The following is a 15,815-nucleotide window of genomic DNA, read 5'->3' as shown; positions in this document are numbered from 1 at the left end:
TATAGCAAAGATTCATCTCCCTAGTGCTGTATGTGACATCGAAACAAAAAAAAAAAAGTTCATAAGAGCAGCTGCATTTGCACAATGTAAAATAAAAGTTACATATTTGACAAACTGGTTCTTTTTAAAACCAGGGCTCATGCAGACGACCTTTAATAAGGAAACCAATGAGGAGTATGGTGCCCTACTGCACCTCTGTATGTCCCCCATTTACTTTAGAGGGAATTTCTGATGGGTTCTGTAAGAATTTGCAGGAGATATTCTTCCATATACGTCCAAGTATAGTTTCTCTGTAATAAGGTGATGTAAGGAAATCACATCAAGCATTGGTCCCCAACCTCTTACCTCAAGAGCCACAATCCATTCTGCGAGATGGTAGCGAGCCACCACCAAAGGCGCCGACCCTCCTCCACTGTAGTATCACCCAGGGCCCCAGTTTTCCGGTTATAAATGAGACTACTACGCTTCTCTACAGAAACCACTTTGTGCCACCCACCATTATAGGCAGTATGCTTACATACAAAGGTTACCACTGTGCGGGACAACTCACAAAAGTCACCATCTAGAGAACTTCTCTTCATAGCAGTTTGCTAGATCTGGTGCTAATGCACCAAGCTGGCAGATAGCCGTGAGCCACATAACGTAGCCTAGAACTACATGTGGCTCCCAAGTCACAGGATGTAGACCCTTGCCATACAGCGACATGTGCCCAACTGCTCCATATTAAGGACTTGACAGCATCTCCATGTCAGGACAGAATGGTATTTATAACTTTGCAACAGCACCATTCAAAAAAATATAATTATATACATACACACACCCTGTTCAAAAAAATGAAGGTAACAATGTAACTCCTAGTCAATCACACCTCTGTGAAATCAACGTGCCCAGGTATGAAAACACTGGTAGAAAGGATAGGCAATTATCAAGACAACCCCTATAAAGGAGTGGTTCTGCAGGGGGTGACCACAGACCATTTCTTTGTTCTCATCCTTTTTGGCTGTTTTTGAGATATATATATATTATAGACATACATACAGGGCTGTGGAGTCCGTAAGCCAAATCATTGACTCAAAAGTATTCTGACTCCTCAATTTCCCTGACTTCCGACTCCACAGCCCTGTGTGTATGTAATGTAAAATATATATGTATATATATTTTATATATACACATACATACATACACTTATCCGAATAGCTACATTGGTAACCTGAAGCGCTCCCGATAATCAGCTGTTCGGCGCCACCGCTGCATGTGCCTCGGCTGTTTCACACGCATAACACATGTATGGGTAGCCCAACAAAGAGGCTATCCTTGCATGTGTTGTGACTGTGACACATGCAGCTGCAGCGCCAAACAGCTAACGGTAGCCTCCCATATATCCAGGTTACCGATGCAGCTTTTCAGGAAATGCTATAGCTATTCGGATAAACACTTAAGAAAAGCTATTCAGTTATCCCTAATTAAATATATTATATATACACACATATACATACATACACACACACCTTGGGCATCAGTAGTCATGTAGTGTTATTTACATATCCCAATACTTTTGACTCATCATTTGCCCAACACGTCTTGGCTCCTACTTATTAGAAAAGATAATGCAGGTTATTACAGTTAGTCCTTGTACATGGCAGAGCAATGTGTGCACAGAGCGTGTACAGACCTATAGACACAATGTGGTGCTATGGGGATATTTTCCACTGGAATTAAAGGACCCCTATAAAACATTGTACGAAGTCTGGCAGAAATCTGTCTTTACAGACATGTAGCAGGACCTGTGGGCACTCCATTATCATAGCAACAATCTGCACGCTAACCAAAACTAGAGGTATAACACCGTGTGGTATCTCTTGTAACACTGGTCAGCGCACAGCCCGGGCTTACTGGGACAATCGGGACAATAATAGCGACTATCTTTCCTAATGCCGTGACTGTAACAAACCCTGCAGCGCTTCTGTGGATTGGACCTTTTTAGGGTCGCTGGAATTTTGCTCAAGAAATGTCTACCAGTCAGCCTGAGAATAGTGTCGTCTGCAAATACCGCTTCAACGTCATATCCGATTGTCACCAGCTGGGTAATCAGCTCAGTCTTAAACTTCAGTAAGGAAAAGGGGGTTCCCGGATTGGCGGTCTTGTACACGACGTAGGAGTTCAAGGCTGCCAGCTGGATCAAGTGGACGGCCACCTTCCTGTACCAGGCAGTGCTCTTGCGGACGGTTTGTGAGAAGGGCAATGTTTCTTCCGATCTGTCTGCACCACCCATGTATTTATTGTAATCTCGCAGGCACACTGGCTTGAGAGTAGGTGCCCGGTGGCCAGTGCTCCGCACTGGGGTGGTAGACTCATCATGGATGGTGGACAGTAGAAGGACACTTATCTTGTCAGTATATTTGAGGGCAAGTAGGTTTCCATTTCTTAGGGCAAAAGATTCTCCCAGATTTGGCTTTTTTGCAAGCAGCTGGTGTGGCAGTCCCTTCTGGTTACGACTTACGATGCCACAAGCCACTGTGTTGCAGCTTCTAAGGGCATTAAAAAGGGCAACAGAGGTATAATTATTATCCACATATAAGTGGTACCCCTCGTGGAGAAGGGGTTCCACTAAGTCCCACACCACCTCTCCGCTCCTGCTCAGGTTACAAGGACACTTAGAAGGGTTTGAAGATTTTTCCTTCCTTTCACCAATTTTAAAAGCCCTTGTGTACCCTGTAGCACTTTCACACAATGTGTACAATTTGATGCCATAGCTTGGACGCTCATTGGGAATATTCCCGTGCATCACCCGCCCTTTATAGAGCAAACGGGATTCGTTTATGGTTAGATTTTGGCATGGTGTGTACACTTCTGCAAATCGTGCATTCAGGCTACTGATCAGGGGCCTGAGCTTATGCAGACGGTCTGGGTTGGGGGACAAAGTCAGCTCAACGCTACTGAAATATAAGAAGCGGAGCAGCTGCTCATACCGGTTTCTAGTCATAATGGCAGAGAACAAAGGAAGACACAAGACGGAGTGCATATCCCAGTAGGACCGGATAGTAGGTTTTTTAACAATGCCCATTGCTAAGGTAAGTCCCAGAAATTTTTTGAGTTCTTCCACATTGGTGGGCTGCCACTGCATGGCTCTGGAATGAGTGATGTGGGGGACGGCAGCGATAGACTGCTCAGCATAAAGGTTGGTGTAGGTAACCATCTCCTCCAGAATTTCGTGTGTTACAAACGCATAGAAAAAATCAGCAATTTGGAAATTTTTAGCATCGATATTAACTCCGGGTTTGGCAGTAAATGGGGGAATATTGGGAGGCTTAAAGTCAGGAGCTGTCCACCCCAAATCTCCTGTACTAGTACAAGGGATGTCACCATTATCATCTTCTGACAATGTAACTTCTATCTCCGCCGCACCACCTTTACCATCATCGGGCGCCTCCTTGCGACATTTCTTAGCTCGCGTCTTCTCTGTCCAAGAATCGTCATCCGAGGGGAAGTATTCAGAATCGGAGCCATCGCTGAGTTCACTGCCCGACTCCTCAAAGAAGTCAAAGGTCTCATCTGCTGGAAAATGCTCGGTCGCCATCTCTATGAACACAAAATCCAACAGATGGAAAGAATTTATACTCAAAAAGGTAAAGTACGACCAATACAGACTACAGAAAAAAAAATAAAAACTGTCTATAACTAAAGGGTTAACAACTTCTATAAACAAAACACAATGCGGACACGAGGTATCACAGGAGGGTGGGTGCATGGGACAGCGGGGAGGGGCACGGACAGGAAAGGGGGGCTTCTGAATGTCACTGGTGTGCAGTACAGGAGGGGAGGAGCAGAGGACAGGGCAGACTGTCCTGTGTGTACAGGGAGTAAGCGTATTGGGGATACTTGGATCTCTGCAATGGTCTTCAGTCCTGCAGCCCCCAGCAATGCTCTGCACTATGGCCTCCTGCTTTGTGAACCCCAGCGATGTTCTGCAGCTGCTGCCTTGACTCCGACACACAGTGAACGGTACCGGCTAATGAAGTGGATATTTTTAGGGAATGATGTCACCGGAAGGGGCGGGGCCTCGTTCAGTCTGAGTCCACCAGGGAAGACTCGATAGCAGGAAGCAGAGTTGTGCTGCTAAAGAGGACATGACTGAGGAGCTGCATCATGGGGCTGAGGACACAGGACTCAGTGAGAGGGGGCAAAGAAACATGGAGAATGCTACTATATGGGGCTGCTTATTGGGGGAGGTGCTTTCACAGGAAGAGGGTTGATGTAACTTTAGTGGCGCTGTATGAGGGAGATGATGAAGAGGGGCTGTGCGGACAGAGGAAGCTGTGGGGGAGAGCGGTGGCAGTCACCTGCTTATTGTTTTAATTGTTGCTTATCTCTTTTTTGCCATCCAGCAGATTTGTAAAAAAAAAAAAAACAGATCCGTCGCAGATTGTGAAAAACTGATGTGACGGATCCGTTTTTTCGCCGGATCCGACTGCCCTACCTGGTAATAATAATTGGAGCATGCTCAGTTTAAAAAAACGGAATCCATCGCTGGATTCCATCAATTGACTTTTCGATGGAGACAAAAAACGTTACTTTGTCCATCGTCTCTGCCCAATGGACACAAAATTTCTGCCGGATCCAGTGAACAACGGACGAAACGGGAGGCCATCTGTCGCAATCCGTTGCTAATACAAATCTAGCTGGATCCGTTTTTTTCTAAAAATGACAGATTGCGACTGATGGCTAAAAACTGATGTGTGAAAGAGGCCTAACGTGGCTCAGTTCTACGTATTGATTTCTAAAGTTCTTTGTTATAGACTTATGACAGCAAGAAACTTGCTTCGAAAAAGCAGGTTTTGCCTTAGTTTTTGCTTTTTTTTGCCTGCGTTTTTTTCATGGTACATTTTGTCTCTTGTGCATGAGTAGGTAATAGCAGGTACGCAGGATGCAGTGACGAGACGCGAGACTGAGTTGTACTTTGGGGAGAAACTCATAAATTTAAGCAGCTAGGGCTATACTAAGCAACCAAAACAAAGTAACAGGTATTGTCCTCACAGGGACTCAGCACAAACACTTTTAAAGAGAACATGATTAACCCGGCAAAGGCCGGTTACTATAGGGCCACGATATGGCCTGCTACGGGTCCTTATTTCCTATAGTGTCACTTATCCGTGCTGATGTCCCTCGGCGTTTCTGATGAAGCTGCTTTGGCGTCCCAGCTGCTGAAGATCTGCCGTAGTCTTCGGGCGCCTCAGCGCCAAGGAAGAGTTGGGGTACAACAGGCCCTGAGAGGAGTCCTTTGATGAGGTAACCCCCTGTAGAAACAGCGGGGTTCCGCTAGTTAGCGAGTTCAATCAGTCTCCAAGCAGGGTTGTGTCGCAGTTAAGCCTGTTTCACACTTCAGTTTTTTGTGTCAGTTAAAATCCGCCAAAATGGCGAAAAGCGGATCCATTGGTAAAGTGATGTGAACAGATCCGATGAATGAAGCATTTTAAAGGAACCGTAGCCCAGGGAGGAGAGAGAGATTTTTTTTTTCCAGCCGCCAGAACAGACTTTAGGGTTAAATTTCAGGCTGAGTGAAGTCTTTCGGGCATGTGAAGTGTGGATCCTGCCGTCCCAAAAAAACGTTGCATGCTCCGTTCGGGCATGTCGGCGAACGTCAAAATTTTGGCAGATCCGCAAAAAACGGATCCAACGGATGGCCATCCGTCAAGATCCGCCGGTAATGCAACTCAATGGGAAAAAAAACGGATCCGCCAAGCAAAATGGCGGATCTTGACTGATGGACAAAAACTGAAGTGTGAAACAGGCCTTACCAGGAGTGGCGGTTGGCAGGCCACGTGCACGGCCTGGGCAAAGAGCTTCTCCGTAGGCAAGGAGTAGGCCCAAACTGCCGACTGCAGCGGGGTGATGTCAGCTGCGGGCGATGATAACCAGGCCGCGGGCTGGAGTGAAGCGGCAGTGGCCGCGAGAGGTGGCGGGCAGGCCGCAACGGGCTGGAGCACAGCGGCAACGGCTGCGGACGACCGCGGGCAGGTCATGACCCCCGATTGGAGTGAAGCGGTAGTCTGTTGGTAAGTTCGGCGCTTCCTCTCCGCAGGCCACTATAAATCTCAGCTCTGCCGCTGGTCTCCTCCTTGGTCACCGTCTGTCATTCTGGCCCTCTAAACTCCCACAGTCTCTTGCTTCGTGTCTGCCGTTCCGCCAACTGACTCCCCTGTGTGCTCCCTGTCCCTTTTATACTCGCCCCTCCCCTTGCTGTCCTGTCACTCCCAGCAGTCCACTCTCCCCCTCCGTTCCCCGGGTACAGTTCCCTTAGGAACCTAGATGGCGGTCCCCTTGGTTCCGGCCCGGACACTCTGCGGGGGCCCTCCTCCCTACACATGCTGATAAAGTTTAGTGCATAAAAAAAAATCTGAGTACTTCATCAGGTTTTGGCAGCAAAAACTGATACCTGCGTTTTTTGCACCACACATTGCTTTAAAGCTGAAAGAAGTGACATGCTGCATTGGGCAAAAACCAAGGCATTGCATAAAATACTGAGGCCCCAAAAAACAGTGGCGTGCATGAGATTTCTGAAATCTCAGCCTGTGGTGGTACTACTGTAAAACGCAGCTGAAAATTTGCATTAAAACACAATGTGTGAATATACCCTAAAATGCACTTTTCCCCCCTCAAATTTAGAAGGAAAATTGGGGTGCGTGTTATAGTCAACTGAGCTTACCGGGGGAGGGGTGGTGGTGGTGGTGCAGGGTTACAGGAAGCCAGCAGATAAATGGGGCAAGGCTGCAGGCCCTGAGCTGGAAGGAGGGATGTCTACAATGAGGCAGAAGCAGAGTTCCTGCTCTGCGCATTGATTTACCAGCAGTGGGCTTCAGGAAAATGGCCACTGGAAGTGGTGCATACGCAGATTGGGATCTATGCTTAGCTGAGATCCCAATTTGCGCACACGCCACCGGAGGCGGTCATCTCCTTGAAGCCCACTGCCAGGAAATCAATGCACTCTGCTCTGCCTCCTTCCAGCCCAGGACTCGCAGCACTGCCCCACTTCTGCCACCTCCGGCTTCCTGCAGCAGGGACCCTGCCTCCTGTGACCCCGTTCCACAGACGATGTCCCTCAGGTAAGCTACCATAAATTTGAGTCGGTGAAAAAAAAATGTTTTTAAAAATATAAAAAAAATAAAGTTCAAATCATCCCCCTTTCGCACCATTGAAAATAAAAAAAACTCAAACATACACACATTTGGTATCGCCGCATTCAGAATCGTTCGATCTATCAATAAAAAAAGGATTAACCTGATTGCTAAAGGGCACAGCGAGAAAAAAAGTCAAAATGACAGAATTACGTTTTTTGGTCGCCATGACATTGCATTAACCCCTTTACTTCCAAGGGTGGTTTGCATGTTAATGCCAGGGCCAATTTTTACAATTCTGACCAGTCTCTTTATGAGGTAATAACTCTAGAACGCTTCCATGGATCCCGGTGATTCGGACATTGTTTTCTCGTGACATATTGTACTTCATGTTAGTGGTTAAATTTCATTCATATAACTTGCGTTTATTTGTGAAAAAAATGGAAATTTGTTGAAAATTTTGAAAATTTCGCAATTTTCCAACTTTGAATTTTTATGCTCTTAAATCACAGAGATATGGCGTACAAAAACTTAATAAATAACATTTCCCACATGTTTACTTTACATCAGCACAATTTGGGAACCACTTTTTTTTTCGTTAGGACGTTATAAGGGTTAAAAGTTGACCAGCGATTTCTCATTTTGACAACACCATTTTATTTTTAGGGACCACATCACATTTGAAGTCACTTTGAGGGGTCTACAGTCATGGCCAAAAGTTTAGAGAATGACACAAATATTAATTTTTACAATGTCTACTGCTTCATTTTTTCGAATGGCAATTTGCATATACTCCAGAATGTTATAAAGAGTGATCAGCTTAACAGCAATTAATTGCAAAGTCAATATTTGCCTAGAAAATGAACTTTATCCCCCAAAACACATTTCAACATCATTGCAGCCCTGCCTTAAAAGGACCAGCTAACATCGTTTCAGTGATTGCTCCATTAACACAAGTGTGGGTGTTGATGAGGACAGGACTGGAGATCAATCTGTCATGATTAAGTAAGAATGACACCACTGGACACTTTAAAAGGAGGCTGGTGCTTGGCATCATTGTTTCTCTTCTGTTAACCATGGTTATCTCTAAAGAAACACGTGCAGTCATCATTGCACTGCACAAAAATGGCCTAACAGGGAAGGGTAGCGCAGCTAGAAAGATTGCACCTCAGTCAACAATCTATCGCATCATCAAGAACTTCAAGGAGAGAGGTTCCCTTGTTGCCAAAAAAGGCTCCAGGGCGCCCAAGAAAGACCAGCAAGCGCCAGGACCGTCTCTTAAAAGTGTTTCAGCTGCGGGATCGGGCTACCAGCAGTGCAGAGCTTGCTCAGGAATGGCAGCAGGCAGGTGTGAGTGCATCTGCACGCACTGTGAGGCGGAGACTCTTGGAGCAAGGCCTGGTCTCAAGGAGGGCAGCAAAGAAGCCACTTCTCTCCAGGAAAAACATCATGGACAGAGTGATATTCTGCAAGAGGTACAGGGGTAAAGTCATTTTCTTTGATGAATCCCCTTTTCGATTGTTTGGGACATCTGGAAAACGGCTTATTCGGAGAAGACCAGGTGAGCGCTACCACCAGTCTTGTCTCATGCCAACTGTCAAGCATCCTGAAACCATTCATGTGTGGGGTTGCTTCTCAGCCAAGGGAATGGGCTCTCTCTCAGTCTTGCCTAAAAACACAGCCATGAATAAAGAATGGTACCAGAATGTCCTCCAAGAGCAACTTCTCCCAACCGTCCAAGAGCAGTTTGGCGATCAACAATGCCTTTTTCAACATGATGGAGCACCTTGCCATAAAGCAAAGGTGATAACTAAATGGCTCAGGGAACAAAACAGAGATTTTGGGACCATGGCCTGGAAACTCCCCAGATCTTAATCCCATTGAGAACTTGTGGTAAATCATCAAGAGACAGGTGGACAAACAAAAACCTTCAAATTCAGACAAAATAAAAGCATTGATTTTGCAAGAATGGACTGCTATCAGTCAGGATTTGATCCAGAAGTTGATTGAGAGCATGCCAGGGAGAATTGCTGAGGTCCTGAAGAAGAAGGGTCAACACTAGTGTTGAGCATTCCGATACCGCAAGTATCGGGTATCGGCCGATACTTGCTGTATCGGAATTCCGATACCGACTTCCGATATTTTTTCAATATCGGAATTCGGCATCGGAATCGGAAGTTCAAAGTTGATTGACAGACTGACGTCATCATGATGCGCGGTGTGTGCGCATCATGATGCGCCGTCATTTCGGGCCTTCCGGGGGTCTCTGCCGGCCTGCCGGGGGGCTGTGTGGACTGCCCGGGGTCTGTACCGGCCTGCCGGGGGGCTGTGCCGGCCTGCCGGTGGTCTGTGCACCCTGTGGGGGTCTGTACCGGCCTGCCGGGGGGCTGTGCCGGCCTGCCGGTGGTCTGTGCACCCTGTGGGGGTCTGTACCGGCCTGCCGGGGGGCTGTGCCGGCCTGCCGGTGGTCTGTACCGGCCTGCCGGGGGTCTGTGCCGGCCTGCCGGGGGGCTGTGCACCCTGTGGGGGTCTGTGCCGGCCTGCCGGGGGGCTGTGCCGGCCTGCCGGGGGGCTGTGCTGATGTCCGGGGGTCTGTGCAAGCATCGTCCGATGGGACTACAAGTCCCATCGGGCGATGCCTGCTACCATGACAGTGATTGACACATTAGCCAATGATGGGACAGTAGTAGTCCCATCATCCGGCTAATGTGTTAAATGTTAAAAAAAAAAAAAAATACTACATACATACTACATGCATGCTACATACATACTACATACATACTACATACATGCTACATACATACTGCATGCTACATACATACTGCATATATACTACATGCATGCTACATACATACTACATGCTACATACATACTACATACATGCTACATACATACTGCATGCTACATGCATGCTACATACATACTACATGCATGCTACATACATACTACATGCATGCTACATACATACTACATGCATACTACATACATACCACATACTACATACATACTACATGCATGCTACATACATACTACATGCATGCTACATACATACTACATGCATGCTACATACATACTACATGCATGCTACATACATACTACATGCATGCTACATACATACTACATGCATGCTACATACATACTACATGCATGCTACATACATACTACATGCATGCTACATACATACTACATGCATGCTACATACATACTACATGCATGCTACATACATACTACATGCATGCTACATACATACTACATGCATGCTACATACATACTACATGCATGCTACATACATACTACATGCCACATACATGCCACATACATACTACATACATACTACATGCTACATACATACTACATATATACTACATGCATGCTACATACATACTACATGCTACATACATACCACATACATGCTACATACATGCTACATATATACTACATGCATGCTACATATATACTACATGCATGCTACATACATACTGCATGCTACATGCATGCTACATACATACTACATACATACTGCATGCTACATACATACCACATATATACTACATGCTACATACATACCACATATATACTACATACATACAATACATTCATACAATACATACATAGACATACAGTACATATAACATAGAGTAACATACTTACCAATACTTGTCACATTGTTCCCCGAAGCCATTGTCTTTTCCGGAATAAATATTAACATAACAAACCACAAAAATACTCACCCACGATCCGAAGCAGTCCACGAGTGTGTCCCACGACGATCTTGGGTAGAGAACTGCAGCATCAGATGATGCTGCCGTTCTCTACGGGCTGCAGGAATCCAATGACGGAAGGTAGGTATCCTTCCGCACTGTATTCCTCCGCCACTTAAAAAAAAAAAAGTCCCTAGTCTCACTTTATGCCATTGCTGCGTGGGAAATTCCCACACAGCAATGGCATAAAGTGAGACTAGGGACCTTTTTTTTTTTTTTAAGTGGCGGAGGAATACAGTGCGGAAGGATACCTACCTTCCGTCATTGGATTCCTGCAGCCCGTAGAGAACGGCAGCAACAGCTGATGCTGCAGTTCTCTACCCATGATCGTCGTGGGACACACTCGTGGACTGCTTCGGATCGTGGGTGAGTATTTTTGTGGTTTGTTATGTTAATATTTATTCCGGAAAAGACAATGGCTTCGGGGAACAATGTGACAAGTATTGGTAAGTATGTTACTCTGTTATATGTACTGTATGTCTATGTATGTATTGTATGAATGTATTGTATGTATGTAGTATATATGTGGTATGTATGTAGCATGTAGTATGTATGTAGTATGTATGTAGCATGCATGTAGCATGTAGTATGTATGTAGCATGCATGTAGTATATATGTAGTATGTATGTAGCATGTAGTATGTATGTAGCATGTAGTATGTATGTAGCATGCATGTAGTATATATGTAGTATGTATGTAGCATGCATGTAGTATATATGTAGTATGTAGCATGTAGTATGTATGTAGTATGTATGTAGCATGCATGTAGCATGCAGTATGTATGTAGCATGCATGTAGTATATATGTAGTATGTATGTGGTATGTATGTAGCATGTAGTATGTATGTAGCATGCATGTAGTATGTATGTAGTATGTATGTAGCATGTATGTAGCATGCATGTAGTATGTATGTAGCATGTAGTATGTAGCATGCATGTAGTATGTATGTAGCATGTAGTATGTATGTAGCATGCATGTAGTATATATGTAGTATGTATGTAGCATGTAGTATATATGTAGTATGTATGTAGCATGTAGTATGTATGTAGCATGTATGTAGCATGTAGTATGTATGTAGCATGCATGTAGTATATATGTAGTATGTATGTAGCATGCATGTAGTATATATGTAGTATGTAGCATGTAGTATGTATGTAGCATGTATGTAGTATATATGTGTTATGTATGTAGCATGTAGCATGCATGTAGCATGCATGTAGTATGTATGTAGCATGCAGTATGTATGTAGCATGCATGTAGTATGTATGTTGCATGTAGTATTTATGTAGTATGAATGTAGCATGTATGTAGTATGAATGTAGCATGTATGTAGTATGCATGTTGTATGTATGTAGCATGTAATTTTTTTTTTTTTACATTTAACACATTAGCCGGATGATGGGACTACTACTGTCCCATCATTGGCTAATGTGTCAATCACTGTCATGGTAGCAGGCATCGCCCGATGGGACTTGTAGTCCCATCGGACGATGCCTGCACAGACCCCCGGAGCCTGCACAGACCACCGGCAGGCCGGCACAGACCACCGGCAGGCCGGCACAGACCCCCGGAGCCTGCACAGCCCCCCGGCAGGCCGGCACAGCCCCCCGGAGCCTGCACAGACCACCGGCAGGCCGGCACAGCCCCCCGGCAGGCCGGCACAGACCACCGGAGCCTGCACAGACCCCCTGGCAGGCCGGCACAGCCCCCCGAAAGGCCCGTACAGACCCCAGAGAGGCTGTACAAGGGCAGGAAAGGGTTTTTCTTATTCCGATACCGGAAGTCCCATAGACTTGAATGGGACTTCCGGTATCGGAATCGGCAATACCGATACTTTTTTTAAAGATCGGCCGATACCATCCGATACGATACTTTGAAGTATCGGACGGTATCGCTCAACTCTAGTCAACACTGCAAATATTGACTTGCTGCATTAACTCATTCTATCTGTCAATATAACCTTTTGCTACTCATAATATGATTGCAATTATATTTCTGTATGTGATAAAAACATCTGACAAACACACATAAAAACCAGAGGCCAGCAGATCATGTGAAAATATATTTGTGTCATTCTCTAAACTTTTGGCCATTACTGTATATGATAGAAAATATCCAAAAGTGACACCATTCTAAAAACTGCACCCCTCAAGGTACTCAAAACCAGATTCAAGAAGTTTATTAACCCTTCAGGTGCTTCACAGGAATTTTTTGAATGTTTAAAAAAAAATTGAACATTTTACTTTTTTTTTTTCACAAAAAAAAATTACTTCAGGTTCAATTTTTTTATTTTACCAAGGGTAACAGGAGAAAGTAGACTGCAAAAGTTATTGTGCAATTTGCCCTGAGTACGTTGATACCTGATATGTGGGGGGAACCACTGTTTCGGCGCATGGCAGAGCTCAGACGGGAAGGACCGCTGTTTGACTTTTTCACTGCAAAATTGGCTGGAATTCAGATCGAATGCCATGTCACGATTGGAGAGCTCCTGATGTGCCTAAACAGTGGAAATCCCCTACAAATGACCCCATTTTGGAAACTAGACCCCCCAAGGAACTTATCTAGATACGTGGTGAGCACTTTGAACCCACAAGGGCTTCACAGAAGTTTATAATGTACAGACGTACAATTAAAAAATCATATTTTTTCCACAAAAATGATCTTTTATTTTCCCAATGGTAACAGGACCCCAAAAGTTATTTTTCAATTTGTCCTGAGTACGCTGATACCCCACATGTGGGGGTAAACCACTATTTGGGCGCATGGCAGAGCTCAGAAGGGAAGCAGCGCCTTTTGACTTTTATGGCTGGAATTGAGATCGGACACCATGTCGCGCTTGGAAAGCCCCTGATGTACCAAAACAGTGGAAACCCCCCACAAATGACACCATTTTGGAAACTAGACCCTCCACGGAACTTATCTAGATGTGTGGTGAGCACTTTGAACCCCCAAGTGCTTCACAGAAGTTTATAACGCCCGGGTGTGAAAATAAAAAAAATCATATTTTTTCCACAAACATGATCCTTTAGTCCCCAATTTTTTTATTTTCCCAAGAGTAAGAGGAGAAATTGGACCCCAAAAGTTGTTGTACAATTTGTCCTGAGTAGGCTGATACCCCACACGTGGGGTAAACCACTGTTTGGGCACATGGTAGAGCTTGGAAGGGAAGGAGCGCCGTTTGACTTTTTCAATGCAGAATTGGCTGGAATTGAGATCAGACGCCATGTTGCATTTGGAGAGCACCTGATGTGCCCAAACAGTGGAAACCCCCCAATTCTAACTCCAACCCTAACCCCAACACATGCCTAACCCTAATCTCAGCCCTAACCCTAGCCCTAACCCTAACGGGAAAATGGAAATGAATACATTTTTTTAATTTTATTATTTTTCCATAACTAAGGGGGTGATAACGGGGGTTTTGATTTACTATTTATAGCGGGCTTTTATATTTGGCAGCTGTCATACGCTAAAAGACACTTTTTATTGTAAAAATAGTTTTTGCCATCACCACATTTTGAGAGCTATAATTTTTCCGTATTTTGACCCACCGAGTCATGTGAGGTCTTGTTTGTTGCGGGACGCTTTGACGTTTTTATTCGTACCATTTTCGGGCACGTGACATTTTATGGTCGCTTGTTATTCCGATTTTTGGGACGCAGAATGAACAAAAACCAGAATTTCATGAATTTCTTTTGGGAGGTGCGTTTACACCGCTCCGAGTGTGGTAAAATTGATAAGGCGGTTTTATTCTTCAGGTCAGTATGGTTACAGTAATACCTCAATTATGTCTTTTTATGTTTTGGCGCTTTTATGCAATGAAAACAATTTTATATAAAAAATTTTATTCTACGAGCTATAATTTTTTTTTTCCGCTGATGACGCTGTGTGGCAGCTCGTTTTTTGTTGGACAAGACGGCGTTTTCAGCGGTACCATGGTTATTTATATCCGTCTATTTGATCACGCGTTATTGCACTTTTTGTTCAGCGGTATAATAATAAAGCATTATTTTTTGCTTCGTTTTTTATTTTTATTTTTTAAGGGGTTCAATAAAGGGGATAACTAGTGGGACAGTGTTATAGGGCGGGTAGTTGCGGACGCGGCGATACTAAATGTGTACTTTTGTTTGTTTTTTTATTTAAAAAAAATGAATTAGGGAATTTTTTTTTTTTTTTTTTTTTTTTTTTTTTTTATAAACTATATTTACACTTTTTTTTTTTTTTACTTTATTACATTGTCCCGGGGGGGGGGGGGACATCACTGTAATATGTCAGATCGCTGATCTGACAGTTTGCACAGCACTCTGTCAGATCAGCGATGTGACAGGCGCTGCTGCAGGCTCTCAGAGCCTGCTCTCAACAGGCATTGAGAAAGACGCATCCCTGCAGGCCCCCGAAGGCCCCCGCGGCCATATTTGATCCGGGGACCTGCAGGGACGAAGGTCCCCGCAGCAGCGCTGCACATCACGCTGCTGCGGGGGTCTCAGGGAAGCACGGAGGGAGCCGATGCTACCCTGATCCTCCGGCACACTGCGATCATCTTTGATCGTAGTGTGTCGGGGGCGGTCCGTGACCGCCCCTGACACACAGTGCCGGGTGTCTGCTGTGATAATCAGCCCATGATAAGCGCCGCTCATCATGTTAGAAGAACTATTCCATCCTTGGGACTTAGGTCCCAGGTCACATGGACGGAATAGTACGTCTAATGTAGGAAAGGGGTTAAAATGCAATGAAGCTATGTGCACACGGCGTGGATTCTGCTGCGGATTTTGCCCTGCGGTTTATCACCTCCACAATGGAGGAGATGGCAAACTGCAGCAGAATCCGTAGAAAAGAATGACATGTAAATTCTTTCTGCGGATTTGAAACCGCAGGAAAAATCCGCACCGTCTGCACAGCGGTTTCAATTTTCCATAGGCTAGAATGGTACTGTACATCACCTGCA

The 15,815-nt window shown here is 44.9% G+C and overlaps 1 protein-coding gene across 1 annotated transcript in view; it reads left to right on the top strand.

Annotated features, from left to right (window-relative positions):
- Positions 1-4,087: 4,087 nt before the first annotated feature.
- SDCBP2 (syndecan binding protein 2) overlaps positions 4,088-15,815 on the top strand; it is a 45,303-nt gene continuing 33,575 nt past the window's right edge. Inside the window, exon 1 of the mRNA XM_073580798.1 lies at positions 4,088-4,170. The gene's annotated coding sequence lies outside the window, so the exon portion shown is untranslated. The remainder of the gene's footprint in view (positions 4,171-15,815) is intronic.

Source organism: Dendrobates tinctorius, unplaced genomic scaffold (assembly GCF_039654945.1).
Source record: "Dendrobates tinctorius isolate UK_male_01 unplaced genomic scaffold, ASM3965494v1 ptg000065l, whole genome shotgun sequence".
NCBI lineage: Eukaryota > Metazoa > Chordata > Amphibia > Anura > Dendrobatidae > Dendrobates > Dendrobates tinctorius.
The sequence above is the reverse complement of the archived record's forward strand: the minus strand, read 5'-3'. Positions and strand labels throughout refer to the sequence as shown.